The sequence below is a fragment of the Microcaecilia unicolor genome, chromosome 5 (genome assembly GCF_901765095.1).
Source record: "Microcaecilia unicolor chromosome 5, aMicUni1.1, whole genome shotgun sequence".
In the NCBI taxonomy this organism is placed as follows: domain Eukaryota; kingdom Metazoa; phylum Chordata; class Amphibia; order Gymnophiona; family Siphonopidae; genus Microcaecilia; species Microcaecilia unicolor.
In genome coordinates, this window is record NC_044035.1 from 54664155 (window position 1) to 54683201 (window position 19047).

The following is a 19047-nucleotide window of genomic DNA, read 5'->3' on the forward strand; positions in this document are numbered from 1 at the left end:
AATCAGGTGAGGAACGTAACGTGCTAACCACATCATCCAGCAAATTCTCAGTTTATGGTATTCCATGCTTCCACAACCTCCTCCCCTTTCCCCATCCTTCTAATGAAATACATTATTTACCCCAGTGACTACAAGATTGGAAGAAAAGAGCAGATACTAGCAGCTACTCAAAATTGACCCAGCCCAATTAACAGTACTATGTCTCCCGCCCATTGATTCCTGGGCTTGCTCAGTTGTGGGGAGCAGCTGATAGATTCAAACCATGAGCACAAAAATCTGAAAACTATCATTTATTTGCTTGTTCTTGATTCTCTTCCTAGACTCACCCCTCCTCCCACTTCCATCCCTCTCTTCACCCTTAGTGCTTCTTCTGTCCAACCTGATCCTGTCTATTCTCAGAACCCTTTTCTCAGCCTCTCCCCTATCAGCCCCCTGCTCTTTGAATCCCACACAGTTCCTCTCCCTGTCCTCATCTGTTTCTCTTGTTTCAGCTCATCCTTCACCCACTTATCTTTGTATCACAGCCCATACCCCCCAGCTTGAATTTACTTCAGCTCTCTTCTCCCTTTCACAGTTCCCTTAGCATCTCTTCCTCTCACAACCTATGTCTCCCTGGCTCTCAGTGTCTGTGTCAACTCTTTCCCTGCCCCTCTATCAATTTCTCATTCATTTCTCAGTGCCTTTCCATGGTAGGCCAAGGAGGTTAGTTTGGGATGGGAGATGGCATGAGCCTATCCAGCCCATTATGTGGACTGAAGCCAGTAGGCTGAACTTGCTAGCATTTTAGTTCACACAAAACAATATCAAGCACTATTGAAAACAATAGCAAAAGATTATTGGAACTAGTGGACTGCCTGTGAGTGGGCCATCTGTAAAAAGTGTAAAGCTTGTTCCAGTTGGATAGGCAGTGCTGTAAAAGATTGTTTTTTTTGTTTTGTTTTTTTACTCTGACAGCTTTTGTATTTTTCTGTGAAAGCTTCCCATATCTAGATATTTTTCATGTGATAAAATTGAATATCACTAAAACAGCTTAAAATTATGTTATCTAGTAGAAACAGCAGTAATAAGCTCTGTATTTTGTGCTCATTTTTCTACACTGTTCTATAGAATACAGTAATACATGGTCAAATTTAAGTGAGGATTTCGCGTTTCCAGATGGGTTCATCTTAATGGTTGTTGTAATCTGACTTGGGAAGTCTGGCATAAAGATGGAATATATTGTAATTTAAATGAAAGTAAAATTTAAACTCTCCTTTTATTGGGGCACATGGAATCCTATCTTCACTTCATCTGTTTTGTAGAAGTTTATATTTTAGATACACAAATGGATTATTCTATTTTGAAGATGTTTCAGGGACAAGTGGTTCTATAAGTTAAAATAAAAAATCAATATTTGGTTTCATGCAGATTTTAAACATAACCAAATGGGCCATAAGACCCTAACGCAGTTCATTGGTTTTCTTATATTTTGTTCTTGTGATGACTTTTCAGTTTTGACACAGTTTATGTTAACTCTTCTATCTGGTCAATAATAATCCACCCTGAAATGTTTTATGGCTGTATTTGAGGAATTATGATATTGCATGTATGTTTTGTTAGTTGAATATAACCACAAAGGCATAGTATGGTCACATTTTCAAAATGATACTAGAGCCCAGCCAAGGAATAGGTTATTTTGAGTCTTCACTGGACCAAACTTGCTTTCCTTGTGTCATCTCCATCCAGTTGGATAGGCATTGCCTTAAAAAATGGAGGATAAAGATTTTATTTTTGGACATTTATATCCCACATTACCCCAAGCAAACTTGGGTTCAATGTAGCTTGCATTTGAAAATACAATGAGATGGAATAATAGAATTCAGTAACATCCTGAGATCAAGTCGATATGTATGAAACACATAAACAATGCTGGGCATTTAAAAGTCTGTCCTTTTAATTCTGGTGCATGTTCAAAAATTATAGCTGTAAGTATAGACAGTTATTCAAACATCATATGCACACAACAGAACAGGCATCCATACACACATTGAAAAAGTAAACAACAACTTCTGTAACACAACACAGTTTATTCCAAATTGTCTAACCACCCTTAGGTTTCACCTTTGGATTTAACAAGCAAAATTAAAACAATCAAAGTTTAAAGCAAATGTCAATAATATGTAAGACTTGGTAGCAATAATTAAACAGTGATAGAATATACACAGAGCAGGCAGAAAACAGATTAATTTTCCACTGAACATAATTAACTTTGTATGAACTTGATGGCTAATAGCGTGCTGCTTGCTACTGTATTTTGGTGGTGTATTGTTTGCCTTCATAATAAAATCACAGTCATCTATATATAAACACAGCAAGATTTTTTTTAAATGCCTTTTACAACCACACAGACTTGAAGAAGAAATATATACAACAGAATTAGACTGATTCTGGACAGAACTTATGCATGAAGGAAGCTCTTCCATCATCTCTATATATAAAAGGTACCTCCAACGTTCTAATTGAAGCCTCCAGCCGGAAACTTGAGGTGGCATAGATATCCAGTTTGCCACAGACTGTCTGCCCCGCCCTCGCTCAGCAAGTACACAAAGGAAAAGAGAGTAGTAAAACAAGCAGAGAGAAATAGCTGAGGAAGATAATTGTTTTCTCAGGCACCTGGAGTGGTTGCCCTGGGTGATTAACAAGGTCAGCTGGGGTGCACAGCTCCTTGCAAGTACAGCAATTAACTCCTCCCACAGTCTTAGGAGCTTGCCTTTATTAAAAGAGCCCTTGAGTGGAAAACCTTTTTCTTTTAGAAACTAAAATCATATATAAAAGGCACCTCCAACGTTCTCATTGAAGCCTCCAGCCGGAAACTTGAGGCAATTATATTCAGAATACAACCGTGGACACATTAATGGCAGGAACTCATTACATTGCTAGCGCCTGTTTCATTGCGTTAAGAAACGGGCCTTTTTTACTATTTATTCAATATTTGTCTTTAAAATAGTAGTAAAAAAATTTTGTGCATTTTTATTATATACCACTGCATTTCACAAAACAAAAGGAGCAACTTCCCACATACCATCTTTTTCTTTTGATGTACGCACAGGAAAAAAAAAAAGATGTTAAATGCTCCCAGGTTTCAGCTTAAGGTTAAAAAAACTCTTTGTAATAAATAGAAACTCTGAATGTTGAGCACCTGATTCTCATAACATGATGTCTGTTTTGGTAGCCCTTATAGGTGAAAGCATCTATGCACGAACACAGTGCCTGCTAGGGTGCTAGGGAGTCCCTCTAACAAGCCCTTCCAAATGACACACTGATTACGATTTAGTACAAATTAGTACTCTAACCGATGAAACCGATACTTCCTCTGTGTACATCCGTATGCTGCACAAGCCTGCATGTTTGAAAATATAAGTGAGATCAAATAAAAATGCTACCAACAATAAAGAATGACAACATGGATGCAACAGTTGATAGGTTTGCTTGCTTTGCATTAGGTGTGTGGGGATGATTTTTGTGCGGAGAATGCAGGTTTGAGCCAGCTTCAGCTTGATTTTACATTGTGCTGCCCCCTGTTCTCAATCAAACCTCTTTGGGAGACACCAACCTTCTGTCCTGCTTTCCCCTGAAGCCCATTGTTCAGACATTCCTTAGCCAGCCAATAAGATGCAGGGGAGGCAGGACCAGCGACACCAACCTTCCGTCCCGCTTTCTCTTGCAGCCCATTGGTCAGACATTCCTTAGCCAGCCAATAGACTATAGGGGGAGGCGGGAGCAGTAGCTCAGGAAACAGTCTTCCTTCCTGGTTTCCTTGCAGCTCTACATCATGAAGATTTCAGCTCTGATGTCTGGGCAGTGCTGGCTGTAATATTGGAGATGCTGTAGCACCCATAGAGCTGGCGCCTATGTGCAGAACAATAAAACCAAGTCAGAGACATGGTTGGATATTTGTATAGTCTGATAGTTAATGCATCAGTGTAGAGTGTGTTGGGACCTAGTTCAAATTATCAGAACCTGAATACATCCCACATAATTTTTACACCATAAGTTTTACATGTTGAACACGGGGTTTTGTTAGCTGATTTGGCTTTTTCATTGTTTAATTCTCTTCTGTGTAAGTTGTATTGGTAGCCTAAGACTTCGGTGCTGGACCCCAAATATTTTGTATTCTGCAACTTGAATGTTTTTATTTAAGATGTAAAGGAATAGACTATTTAGTATTTTTTATGGTGGACAGTTACCCTGCCCTGCCCTGCCCAGATGTCACAGATTTGCAAACCAAAAATCTGGTAACTTTTTAGTTACAGATATTTAAATATGTGAAAAATATTAATATCGTATCTCCCTATTCCCCCTCTCCTCTAGAGTGTGCGTATTCAAATTGTCTCTCATACGTCCCCTGGCATAGACCCTATACAAAATTCTATCCTCCCTCTCGGTCCTAGACAACCTGTGAGAGAGGTGATACAGCATTTTTTTCTAGGCCCTGGGTAGTGTGGCTGGATGTGCTTGGGGGTGGAAGGGAATAGTATGCATGGTCTCCTTTGTCAGACATTGGCCAATGTATGTTCTCTAGTATATCCAGGTATAAAAACCCTTTGTACTACAGTATCAGCAAAGAGTCACTCAAATGTTTGAGATAGAGGGAATTTACTTGCAGCCGGTTGTCTTAAGATATTTATTTTATTTATTTATTTGCTTATTTATTTGGATTTTGCTCACGCCTTTTTCAGTAGTAGCTGAAGGTAAGTTGCATTCAGGTACACTGAGTATTTACTGTATTTTTTAGGTTTTATTTGCCGTTTTATTTACCGCCTTTTTAAAAGAATTCACTCAAGTGTCCGATACGTAGTTAAAGGAACAAGTGTCAGATATGTAGTTAATGGAACATGAGATAGTGTGGATAACTATACAGTTTACCTTTTAGATGAGCTAAGAGATGTGGCTGATGTCCTAATGAAGTTGAAATATGAAATGGACCCTTTTCAGTCTTGCAGCTCATGTGAATTTCTGGACTAGTCTACAAACTCATTTTCACATAAGATGTGGATCTAGGTACATAACTTGCTCTGACAATCCTTTTGTAGGCACATATGGTGAGACATCTGATTTAGAATGAAAAATAATTGAAAGAGGACTTTTTCCTGGGGTTGTACAATCTAATATCCATTTCTAAGGTAAAACACCATTTCACTATAGCCAACTGCACTGTTAACTGTCTTGAAATGCTGCCCTGCAGATGTATAGTGCTCTAAACATTTCAAAGGAGAAGTCAAATACCATTTTCATGTTATTTGCTCAGTGATTTGGGGACTTGGCATGCACCTGGAGGCTTTTCTGCACATACCTAAGACAAGGTGAAACTCTCCAATATGTAAATTAGTCTTTGTTTATTAATAGGAGGAGGAGGAGCAATGGGATTTGCAGACTGAGAGATTTGATTAGTTTGTAGTAAATAATTCATTGATTAGAAATGAATAAAAACAAGCAGCTGCTCTGAATGGACAGTTTCTGGCCACCTTTCTTTTCTCTTAGGCTCCAGTAAGACGGATGACAAGGAGGTTAAAAACAGCATACCATGAATCTGATATGAAATAAGGTTGTTTGGCTGAATTTTTTGTTTAATTATTCTTTGATCAATTAACAAGACCGGGGTGGGGATGAATCACCTGGTTGGCTAGGTGACCAAATTTTCATTCCTGGTATCTGCTAAGTGCAGAGCACTGTAAAGGACAATTCTATAAAGAAGGCACTAAAAATGTGCATAAATGACCAGAAAATTGGCATGTATGCACTTAACATACAGGCATGCTAATATTCTTACTACTCACTATTCTATAAAATCACCTAGTTTGAAGATGGATGTACACATAGTCTGAGTCTGGATAGTGTGTTACATACATAAATTAGAATTCGGATTGCCAACTAGATCCAGATTCACTTGATAGGGTTGATCCAGACTGGCATGCAGGGACTTGTAGCCTTGTTTTTCTTAAGGAGTCCATTGGGGAAATCAGAACCACAAGTCCCTGCATGCCAAGGGGTAAGCCCAGGACTGGAGCAACCCTATTGGGCAAATCTGGATCCTTTTGGCAACCCTAATTAGAATGCTAAAAAGCACACTTAAATTTACAAATCTAAGTGTGAGCAGTTACACCAGCTCTTTGTCTGGTGTAGTTGGTTATGCCTAAGTTATACACATTCATTTTACCTATTATACTATCTATTATAATAATTCGCACCTCCAACGTTCTGAAGCTGACTCCGTGGCAGTGAAGCCGTGAAGCCCTGTAGTGTTCGTAGGCTTCATAATCGCTCTGCCCATGGTAACGCGACGTCAGAAGAATCCCTCCCTCCCTCCCTCCGATTTCCAGACCCTCCCTCCGAGTTCCTGACCCCTGGACCCCCCTGCTACGACCCTCTCGAGCCCCCCTTCCCGCCATCAACCCTCCCCCGCCGCCGTCGCATACCTGTGCTGGTGGGGGACCCCAACCCCGGCCAGCCAAAGTCCTCTTCTCGGCTGCATGGCATGGACGAATGATCTGATCAAGTTGTAATCTGTGTGCGTGCGTCTGACGTCCTGCACACAGAACGTGAGATGCACACACACAAACAGATTCAAACTTGATCAGATCATTCGTCCACACCGCGCGGCCGAGCAGAGGACTTTGGCTGGCGGGGGTTGGGGTCCCCCACCAGCACAGGTACGCGGCGGTGGTGGCGGGAGGAGGGGTCGCGGCGGGAAGGGGGGCTCGAGAGGGTCGCGGCAGGGGGTTCCAGGGGCCAGGAACTCGGAGGGAGGGGGGTCTGGAACTCAAGGGGGAAGGGGGGTCTGGAAGGAAGGAGGGAGGGAGGGGGCCTATCTGGAACTCGGTGGAGGAGAGGGGTTTGGAACTCGGGAGGGGAAGAGAGGGGAGGAGGGAGGGAATGCACCACCTGTACAAAAACTAGAAAAAAAAAAGCGGGGGGACGATCCTGGAACTCGGAGGGAGGGGTGGTGACGTCGACCCTGGAACACGGAGGAAGGGGTGACACTGGAACTAGGAAGGGGGGGCCTGGCACACACTCTCTCTCTCACACACACACTCTCTCTTTCACAGACACACTCCCACCCAGTCTCAATCTCTCTCTGTCACACACACACACTCGCACATTCACTCTCTCTCTCTCTCACACAGTCACTCTCACACATACTCTCTCAAACCAGTGGCGTACCAAGTGGGGGGGGCGGTGGGGGCGGTCCGCCCCGGGTGCACGCCGCTGGGGGGGGTGCCATGCGCCTGCCGGCTCTTCGTTTTCATGCTCCCTCTGCCCCGGAACAGGTTACTTCCTGTTACGTGGCAGAAGGAGCATGAAAACGAAGAGCCGGCAAGCACGGCACCCGGGGGGGGGGGGGGGGGGGGTTGCCGGGGGGGGGGGTGTCGCGCTGTTCCGGGGCGGGCGGGGCACATCGGCGATCCGCCCCGGGTGTCAGGCTCCTTAGGAACGCCACTGTCTCAAACATACACACTCTGAGGAAAACCTTGCTAGCGTCCGTTTCCGTTTCATTTGTGTCAGAAACGGGCCTGTTTTACTAGTTATTCTATAGAGTAGGGGTCCTCAACCCATTCCTCGGGACACTCCCAGCCAGTCAGGTTTTCAGGACATCCACAGTGAATATACATGAGAATTGTTTGTGTACAATACCTCCATTGTATGCAAATCAATCTTGTGTTCATTGTGGGTACGCTGACAACCTGACTGCCTAGGTGTATCCCAAGGAGTGGGCTAAGAACACCTGATATAAAAAGTATGTGCCTATTTTTCTTTATAGAGTAGACTCCAGTAGGTGTTTATTTATAGAATTGCTCCAAGTGCTGTGTTTGGGAGAGTAAAATATATGGAGCCTGGAGCAATGCTGTTAGAAGTAGCAAAGGGAAAGCAAAAGGAAGAAGGAACTGTGAGACTGTACAAAGAGTCTGAAGATGAAAGAAGAGGAAGCTAAGTGAGAAAAGTAAGCATAAAAGAAAACAGAAAAATAAGTCTCCTCTTCATTACCCCTCCCCACCACCACCACCAGCACCACCAAATGAGCAGAATAAGCCAGAAAAGGAAAAAAAAAAAAAAAAAAGGGAAAGAAATCTTCATTCCCTGATGTTGGAAGCTAGAGAGGCAAAAGTGGAGGGGGTCTGGGGGGAGGGGGGTGTACACACACACATACACTTTATCTCATAAAGGACAGAGTTGGATCCTAAATGATCTAGATATGTAATTTTCATGTGATACCCTAATCATAATGGATTGAATAAAGGGGGAGGGCTAGGGGTTAGCGGTGTACTCCATGGAAGGTTATAAGAGTACCAACCTCCTTCATTTGCAGGAGCAGATTCAAGTAGGATTGAGATTGGGAAAAGGGGGAGAGCGGGTTGTAGGTATATAGGGGTTGGGATTTCTTCTGCTTTATTATTGGTTATTTCATTGATATGTTGCATATTGTATTAGAGGGGTACATTTAGAATATATTGTAAAACAAATTCATAATTTTGAGCTATATTGTACTTGGCTGTTAAGAAAAAAAAAAGCAAAGCAAAAATAGTTGTCTGGTGCCTAACTTTCCTAATTAATTTCTGTTCTTGTTCAGATTTGCCTCATTTTCGGTGCCCTGTTTAAAAAGGCACTAGCGTTTTTAGTGTGCGGTAACTGTTTATGCCTATAGGAATATTATGGGCACAGCTTAGTAAAAGAGTCCCATAATATTTCATGCTTGATTATATCACATGAAAGTTATTGGCAATTGTTGCTTGAGATGAGTTAAATTAAACTTTGGAAGTCCTGTACCAATATTTATGCATTCATAAGAACATAAGAATAGCAATACTTGGTCAGACCAATGGTTCATCTAGCCCAGTATCCTGCTTCCAACAGTGGTCAACCAGGTCATAAGTACCTGACAGGAATCCAATTAGTATCAACATTCCATGCTACCAATCCTGGGGCAACCAGAGGCTTCTCCATGCCCATCTCAATAACAGACTATGGGCTTTTCCTCCAGGAACTTGACCAACCCTTTTTTAAACCCAGATACACTAACTGCCGTTACCACATCCTCCAGCAACAAGTTCCAGGGCTTAACGATTCTTTTGAGTGAAAAAATATTTCCTCCTATTTGTTTTAAAAGTATTTCCATGTAATTTCATTGAGTGAGCCCTGGTCTTTGTACTTTCTGAAAGAGTGAAAAATTGATTCACTTTTACCCGTTCTTCACCAGTCAGGATTTCATAGACCTCAGCCATATCCCCTCCCCTCAGCCGTCTCTTTTCCAATCTGAAGAGCCCAAACCTCTTTGCCTTTCCTCATATGACAGGAGTTCCATCGCCTTTATCATTTTAGTAGCTCTTATTCGAACCTTTTCTAATTCTGCTATTTTTTTAATTTGTGACATGGTGACCAGAATTGAACACAGTACTTGAGGTTGCACCATGGAGTGACACAGAGGTATTATAATAATCTTGGCCTTATTTCCAATCCCTTTCCTAATAATTCCTAGCATCCTGTTTTGCTTTTTTGGCTGCCGCGACTCACTGGGCAGAAGATTTCAACGTATTGTCTACAACGACACCTAGATCTTTTTCTTGAGTGCTGACTCCTAAGGTGGACCCTAGCATCAGGTAACTATGATTCAAATTATTCTTCCCAATGTGCATCACTTTGCATTTGTCCACATTAAATTTTATCGGCAATTTGGATGCCCGGCCTTCCAGTTTCCTAAGGGCTTCCTGCAATTTTTCACAGTCCATGTGTGCTTTGACAACTTTGAGTAGCTTTCTGTCATCTGCAAACTTAATCACCTCACTCATTGTTCCGATTTCCAGATCATTCATAAATATGTTAAGTAGCACCTGTCCTAGTACAGATCCCTGTGGCACTCCACTGATCAACCTCCTCCATTGAGAAAAATGACCACTTAACCCTACCCTCTGTTTTCTGTCCAGTAACTAATTCCTAAGGACATTGCCTCCTATCCAGTGACTTTTAAAATTTTTCTCAGGAGTCTTTCATGAAGTTTTGTGAAAAGCTTTCTGAAAATCTGGATGCACTACATCAACTAGCTCACCTTTATCCACATGTTTGACACTTTCAGAGAAGTGAGGCAAGACTCCCCGTGGCTGAACCCATGCTGATCCCTGTACCATTAAACCATGTTTATCTATGTGTTCCATAATAATTTCTACTATTTTGCTTGGCACTGAAGTCGGGCTTACAGATCTGTAATTTCCCAGGTCACCCCGGAACATTTTTAAAAATCACCATGACATTGGCCACCCTCCAATCTTCAGGTACTGCGGATGATTTAGAGATCAGTTCATTAATCATGTAATCTGTTCTGTTTTGTGTTAACTGGTATATTTGCTCTAGTTTATAAACTGTTTCTCACCTTTCTAATTTGACCTTTGAAAACAAAATACTAATAAAATTCTGTAATAACTCTAAACTACTTCCGACTTTCCATTTGAAAACCCAAAATATGAGTAATGGACAGTGAGTTGAAGGGCTTTGCCAATTTTCTTTCTACAAAATTGTCAGTTGACGTAAGTCCTTTCCTACCCTTTGAATTCTTGCTTGCTTAGTGCTGTTTAATAGACCATGCCAATTTTACTAACTTAACTATCAAATGTGCATGTGTCACAATTTTATTACCTCCTAAATTAACATAATACTACTTAAATCCTCTTTTCTAACTTGCCAATTTATATATTAAACATTAAACAAGCTGTTCAATCAACAGTCTTACATTGCTTCATTGAAAAGTGCACTGATCTGATCAAGAGCTATTTATTTGCTCTTTCTGCGCTCATGATGATGGCAGGGAACTCTCTTTGCTAACATACCAGGACTAAAAGCCAAGAAAGAACAGTGCATCCATAAATTAATAAAACAAACCAAAACAAGCAGCAAAACGTGGTAACTCGAGAACTAGGAGGTAGATGACATCCTTTGAACTTAAGGACCATACTGAAGGGAAAAAAGAAAATGCTGGAAAAGCCTACCTAAGGAGCCCTCTTACTAAGCGTGGCAAAACAGCACTACCATGGGTGTGCCCCGGCGCCCTGCGGTACTTTTGTGTTTGCCGCATGGAGTTATGCGTGCCAGAAAATATTTTTCTATTTTCTGGTACAGTGTAGGCATGCCCAGCAGTAATTGGCCATCGCTGCGTGCTGTCCGATTAACCAGATTAACGTGCGAGCCCTTACTGCCTGCTAAAGGTGGCTGTAAGGGCTCAGGCAGTAAATGGCCACACGCCAATATTTCTCTTAGCACATGGCCATTTATGACTTCCATTTAAAATATGGAAATTCCAGCTGCGGTAACAAGTGACCTCTGTGCATGGCAATTTCACACGCCCACACTACTTCAGGCCACTTCTTACCGCAGTTTTGAAAAAGGACTCCTAAATGTTAAACCCATACTGATACAACCGGTTGGACCTTTCCCTGTATCACCTCCAAGATACAAGACAAGAACATTTTTTCAACCAACAGTATGAAAGTAAGCAAGAAAATCTTTTTCCAAAGGGAAAGGAAAGTTATGAGATCCAGTATCCTATAAATCCAAAACATGCAAACATATAGAACTGATTATCAGCTTTTCTTTGGATTACTTGTTGTTATGAGAATGGAGTAGCAAAGGGTCAGCTGCAAGGCAAACAAAGTAGCTGTTGTGTCCAACTCCTGTCTGCCCCCTCCCCTTTCCTGGTTCATCAGATTAGGAACCAATTTAGGCCGCCTCCTCCCAGCAACAGCCACTACCTGTTCCCTCTCCCACTCTCCAATTTTCCAGTTAATGTGGGTGGGCTGACTGGCTGATGCCAAACTAGGTCTTATGGGTTTACTACTGACCAAATGCTGAAATGCCTCCCAGACGTTTGTCTTTCCTCTTCATACAGGAGTTAGAAGCTCCTGTATGCCTTCATGTAAACTGAAATAGCGTTTTTATTTTGAATATAAATAGAATTGCAATTATTTCTGTAATAGGGCAAAGACATGATTTTCTTACTTCTAGGAACAGAACAGATGTAGTCAAATGGTAGAGTTTAGAGATTCTAATGGAGTATATGGTGTGTGAGATGGTGGAGGAATCAGAAGAAGTACAGTTTCTTGAGGTTATGTTTATCTTTTTGTTCTGTAATGCAAAACTTTTTGATGTGCTACAGAAGGTATTGATTATATGGTCTTGGTTGGAGATTATATGGTGAAACCATTTAAACATGAGAAAGTGGTTAGTCACAGACTCAAGTCTATGTATTTTGTTTTATTAATATATTGATATTTTTTCCTACAAGGATATGTACCATAATTTGACAGAATAGGCATAACGATGCTGTACAGAAGTAAACATTATATACACGAATTGGATGCTGCCACTGTTATTTGAAACAAATCTTATTTAACCATCTGAAGTGGGCAAAAACATTCAACAGTTGCTATTAGTGTGATATAAATCTGTATTCCCGCTTCAGAACATAATCTCGTCTGTTAAACCGGGGTGAAATCTTCATTGGCTAAAAAACCTCCATAAAAACTTTAATCAACAAAAAAATCACATCAAACGAACACTTATCTTTAGTGCCGCCAGTGCAGCTGTAATTTGGTTTCACTCTTGTGTGCCCGACGGGGTCCCGTTTCGCCGTCGCAGGCTTTGTCAAGGGAATAACCTGATACTGCGATGTGAATCTGTAAATAAAGACACAAATTAGCCCCTGTGTCAGTGCCTTACTCGTGTACTCGATCTCAATCTCACTCGTCTGACCTATTTACTGTGCTGTGCGGTTTTCCTTAACAAACCAGTACTGCTTGAAAAATGGCGTTTTGAACCTCCCGCCCTATGATGTCACTGCTATGTGATTGGTTGACACGTCATCAGGAAAAACAAAGACAAGAGCTTAAAGGGCCCACTCTACAAAAAGGCAAATTTGTATACGTCTCACTATGAAGCAAATTGGTTACAGCATTGTCCATTTGATGACAACATCAACATTTGGTTAAGATATATAGACGATGTTTTTTTGATTTGGCAAGGTGATAATATTAGCCTAGCTCGGTTTTTAGATTGGCTGAATACTTTGAATCCAGCAATACAATTCACATCCGAAAGTTCTAAACAGAATATCCATTACTTAGATGTTGATATACAGAGAACACAAGAAGGTTGGAAAACATCTGTTTTCAAGAAAACAACTGATCGGAACACATTATTACATTATCACAGTTGTCATCCAAAATCTTTAAAGAATAGCCTTCCTTATTCACAGTTTTTGCGTTTTCGGAGGAATTGCACAACTAAACAGGACTACAAGATACAAGCCAAGAAATTTTCTAAAGATCTAGCCGAGAGAGGCTATCCAGCCAAAATAATTAAAGAAGCATATACAAGAGCCAAATATAGCGAGAGGGACTATTTGCTACTAGACAAAGATCCAGAGATGGCCACTAAAGTCACACAAGAAATTTTCACTTTGAATTTCACCAGAGGTGGGGAAGAAATCTCTAACATAATACGCAAAAACTGGGATATAATACAATCTCATCCGTTGTTTACTCATAGCGAGCTGCGAATTGCGTACTCCAGGGGCAAGAATTTAAAAGAATATCTAAGTCCAGCAAAGCTAAGAGAGAGATCTAGTTCCACAAAGTTAAGGGGCCATTTTAAATGTAATGGCTGTAGTAGTTGTAACATGATGTTGGAATGTAAGGAATTCATTAATCCTGTAGATTTGAAGAAATATCATATCAATTCTTACACCAATTGTAAATCTGATTATGTGGTTTATCTATTACAATGCCCTTGTTCTAAAATTTACATGGTAAAACCACAAGATAGCTCCATACCAAACTACTGGAACATAAATCCTGTCTGAAAAGGAAACAATTAGGTTCCCCCTTGGTAGCTCATTGCAACACTGTAAAGCATGATTTCACAGAATTTTGTTGTGTTGCAATTGATCAGATTACACCTGACACCAGAGGTGGGAACAGAGCTAAACATCTTCTACAAGCAGAACAACGATGGATTTTTAGACTCAAATCTCTAGAGCTGAAAGGTTTGAACACCACAATTCAATGGGCCACCTTTTTGTAGAGTGAGCCCTTTAAGCTCTTGTCTTTGTTTTTCCTGACGATGTGTCAATCAATCACATAGCAGTGACATCATAGGGCGGGAGGTTCAAAACGCCATTTTTCAAGCAGTACTAGTTTGTTAAGGAAAACCACACAGCACAGTAAATAGGTCAGACGAGTGAGCTCGAGTACATGAGTAAGACACTGACACAGGGGCTAATTTGTGTCATTATTTACAGATTCACATCACAGTATGAGGTTATTCCCTTGACAAAGCCTGCGACGGCAAAATGGGACCCCGTCGGGCGCACAAGAATGAAACCAAATTACAACTGCACTGGCGGCACTAAAGATAAGTGTTCGTTTGATGTGATTTTTTCTTGCTTAAAATTTTTATGGAGGTTTTTTAGCCAATGAAGATTTCACCCCGGTTTAACAGACGAGATTATGTTCTGAAGCGGGAATACAGATTTATATCACACTAATAGCAACTGTTGAATGTTTTTGCCCACTTCAGAAGTAAACATTAACATAATATCAGGTACCTGCTATTCATATGAGAAAAAAGATAGTGACTAGCATTATGACCTACAGTAGCAAACAGACTTTTAAACTTAAGGGCCCTGTTTACTAAGGCACGTTAGCGATTTTAATGCACCTACAATTAGCGCGTGCGCTAACCATGTAGGCACCTATAGGGATATTGTAGGCGTGTACACAGTTAACGCGCATTAAAAATGTTAACGCGCCTATAACACAGGTTAGTATACAGGGCCCTAAGTATTTAACATCCCTTATACTTATTTTAGTAGTTGTTCTTGGAAGGTTAAAACATGCTGGTGAAGATACTGTACTGCTAGAATGCTCTTCAAGCTCCAAAAGAACCACAAAGGGTGAGCCACATTTAGGACTATGATGTGACAGTGCTCCTGAAAACCATGCTATAGGGAAGGAGATAACAGGCAGAGGTAAAGGATGACTAGAAGGGAGGTAGTGAAACCTAGGGAAGGGAGAAGGGGAAATAAAACAAGTGATCTGTATTGTTTCTGTTCTAATTTGTAAAATGTCTAGACTCATTGAAAGAGTGTAGAAGTTTAATAATAAACATAAATGCAAAACAGCATACAAGAAGAGGGTATGAGAGGAGCAGGAAGGAGAGAGCGAAATGTAGTGGTATGCATGGTTGAGGGCTACATAGGAGGAAGAAGTAAAGGGTAAATAGGAAGTAAATGGCTTAATTCACTTCGTATTTTTTGGAATATAAATACCTCATCTAGAGCATGTTAGTGCTAGCTGTGGAGAACAAGTGCCTCCTTCTTCTCATTCTAATTAGAGAGGGCTTGTTTTAAGAAGAGTAAAAGGTAGAGACGTCTTTACTAAGGGGTAAATATTCAGCTGGTGGTGGTCAGCGTTTTTTGTTGTTGCTGCTGCCAGCATCATGCCTAGATATTCAGTACCATATCTGGTTATATGCTGCCGGCTTTCTTTTATGTGATTAAGTGTGACATTCGCTTAAGTGAAAATGGGCAGATAAGACTTGAGTTTTATGCAGTCTTATTTGTCCGGTTACGGTTAAGTGTAGAACATTAGCACTTAACAGCATAAACGCAGTCTCCTCCCCTGGACCACCAACAAAATCACCGGCTATGGCTTTAGCAATTATTGCTGATGTTCAGCAGCACTAACCAATTAAGTTCCACTGAACATAAGCGGATAGCCCCACACAAGCGATTCCTGCCTGGTTAAATCACTTTTGGATATCGACTCCCTAAAGATTTTCTCCCATTTTGTGACTGGAGAGAAAATGCTTAGTAAATAAGGGCCCATGAGAGCTTTGTAAAGTTCTTATGAAATTTTGAACTGTGGTTAATACTCAACATTTTATCTTGGACGTGACCAGATGGATAAAATTGTTGCAGACCAATGGGTATAATCTCTGGGAAATGTTCAGTTTTTCTCTGTATTCATCACATTCCTCCTTACAGAGTGTTGAGATTTTTTTTTTCTTTCGTAGAGGTGTAAGATTAAACATTATATTGATAGAAGTATGGATCTGTGGGAAGTAGAAACCCTGTAGTGGCTAAAAATACTGCACGTTGCCTGGAAATGAGCTCCCAGGCTGAATCTGTTTGTTCTATTATTCCAGGAACAGTGACCCAGAGTTGCATGACTGAAGTGTGCCCCTGAATGGCTCCTTGTCTCAAGCATCACCTTTCTTTTCAGTTTAGTAGTAGGAAATCATAATGCAGTATTTATGGTGCCAAACAAGATTACTCCTTGGTGTGTTAGACTGTTGCTATCCCAGTGCAAAATACAAGACTTGTACTCGCTGGTCTGAATAATAATTGAGTGTTGGTACTCAAAAGCATGGGTTCTGGTAGAAATTCCTCATCAGGAATCATATAGCAAAATAATCTCCAGTACTCAAGAAAAATGTCAGGAAGTATTTTTTTCACGGAGAGAGTAGTGGATGCTTGGAATGCCCTCCCGCGGGAGGTGGTGGAAATGAAAACGGTAACGGAATTCAAACATGCGTGGGATAAACATGAGGGAATCCTGTTCAGAAGGAATGGATCCTCAGGAGCTTAGCCGAGATTGGGTGGCAGAGCCGGTGGTGGGAGGCGGGGCTGGTGGTTGGGAGGCGGGGATAGTGCTGGGCAGACTTATACGGTCTGTGCCAGAGCCGGTGGTGGGAGGCGGGGCTGGTGGTTGGGAGGCGGGGATAGTGCTGGGCAGACTTATATGGTCTGTGCCAGAGCCGGTGGTGGGAGGCGGGGCTGGTGGTTGGGAGGCGGGGATAGTGCTGGGCAGACTTATACGGTCTGTGCCCTGAAGAGGACAGGTGCAAATCAAAGTAGGGTATACACAAAAAGTAGCACATAGGAGTTTATCTTGTTGGGCAGACTGGATGGGACTGTGCAGGTCTTTTTCTGCCGTCATCTACTATGTTACTTCATAGAAGCCTAGTTGAATAACATAATAGCACTAGTTGATACCTTCCACTGATATTTTGAAGAGTATGTGTCCATATCTGGGTATACCCACAGCCTCTTTTAGGTGCATAGATGATTGCATTCAATTATATGCACCCTTCTGATTGTGCGTGCAGGTAGGGTGGTCTGCATTTGGATGAATGCAAACAGACGGAGAACCACCACTCTGTATACTCAAGGCAGTTATATATATATTAGTTGAATAAAAGCTAATGCTTGCCTCAAAGATGCATATGTGCCTTTATAAAAGACTACAAATAGGCACCTTCTTGCCCTCTCAATTGAGGCAACCTGTTATATAATTATGTTCAAAAAGGGCAAGTGAAAGCCTCAGATATTGTGTGAGGTAACAACAGTGCTATTTGTTTCTTCCTGAACACTACATAAGATGTTTTAGTTGCTCCTATCTAACACTTAAGGAGAAGTTCTTTGAAATCTGTCAGAAGTTGGGGACAGCTCATATCAAATGGATAGCATACACAGATAGCATACCCACTGCTTGGCGCAAGGTAACATGTTCAAATCTGGATTAACACTATACTGAGCCCTAGGCAAATGTATATTTGTGGCCCTCTACCATGCTCACTTATTTTTTCAAACCTGTCCCCCCTCCTGCAGTCCTGCAGTGTTACACTCGCTCTTTCCCTTCTCCCCCCCCCCCCCAAAGATCTTTATTCATAACTTCCCCTACACTTCTCCTTTTTTCAGAAGTAGAATAAGGAAAACTGCAGGGCCTAGTTCTGGATATGCCAGCAAAGCAGGTTGGGGTCTTTGCAAGCACATGCTTTGAGTGAAGTGGCCTGGGTTAGAGCCCTGGGTTGAGAACCCAGGAAGCTAGGCAAGTCATTTTTATCCTCTGTTGCCTCCAAAGATGCATGAGTGGACTGCCCCAAAGAGTGAGATTAGACTGATTTACAGGCAGTGGACTAGATTCTATATATCACGCCTAAAAAAAAAATTAAAAAAAATTGTTACAGAAAAAAATGCCTAAATTTAGGTGTACTTTATAGAATATGTCTAAATTTGTGCACAGTTTATAGAATATGCCAAGCGCCCAATTAGGATTGAGTATTTCCTTAGTGCATGCAGCAGATGAATCCAGTAACTGGTGGGTTGTGTCCATCTACCAGCAGATGGAGATACAGATAACGTAAACTGAAGTGAGTGATACTGGATATGACCAGCCCCTTCAGTAACCAGTATATCTCTATCTCTTGCAGGTGGTGGATGACTCCTCATCAGCTCTTGGATTCTATTCTGGGGTCTTCTGGGCTGCTGGCCAGTTGAGAGTTGGGGGTGTTTGGCCATTGTTGGTTCTCTTTGGAATCATACCTGATCAGTCAGGTCCCTGCTGTACCCCGTCTTACCCTACATCCCAGCCTTGGGTTCTGTGTGCCTTCGCCTTCCTCACCATCCTAAAAAAAGAACCATAAGACAGAGACGAACAGCTGCTGACTGTACTGGAATGGTGTTTCCCCTTGACACGTGGAGCCTCTGTGGCTGCAGGACTGCACTGGGTGGTGCTGCCATGCCCTAAGCCACGTTTCTGTGAGTACCAAATTTTTGTTTTCCCTCACTCTTGTTCGCGCCGGGCGCGGTGGTGGCGTGGCGGCTGAAGTTGTAAAGCGATGTTCTTGCTGCGAAAAAAGGCGATCCTCAGTGGGCATCTGCTTAGTGGGCTGCTTGGAGCAGAGGATAATGCTGCAACTTCGGGTTCCTTGGTTTCCTGCGCTGAGCCTTCCGGCATGTGTGCCGTTCTATCTGCAGACCCAGTTGTGATTCCTGCTGATCAGCTGACGGTGGTGTCAGATCCCTTTTGCGGTTCTGCTAATTTGGCCTCCTGTTCGCCTGGGGCTCCTCTTTTTCTTCCCTTGCACCTGCCTCTGGCCCTTCTAGTGGAACTGATGGGGTGGAGGAGGGATTTTTACCTAAATTTATTCTGCTGCTTTATCAGGCCTACTTATTAAAGCGGACCC

General features: G+C 41.8%; 1 protein-coding gene across 5 annotated transcripts in view; it reads left to right on the forward strand.

Moving 5' to 3' along the window:
• Nucleotides 1-19047, forward strand: part of R3HCC1L (R3H domain and coiled-coil containing 1 like) — a 150448-nt gene that overhangs the window by 10010 nt on the left and 121391 nt on the right. Inside the window, exon 2 of one of the 5 annotated variants that reach the window (XM_030202904.1) lies at nt 18292-18619. The exons of the other annotated variants lie outside the window; for them this stretch is intronic. The gene's annotated coding sequence lies outside the window, so the exon portion shown is untranslated. The remainder of the gene's footprint in view (nt 1-18291; nt 18620-19047) is intronic. 5 annotated transcript variants of the gene reach the window in all.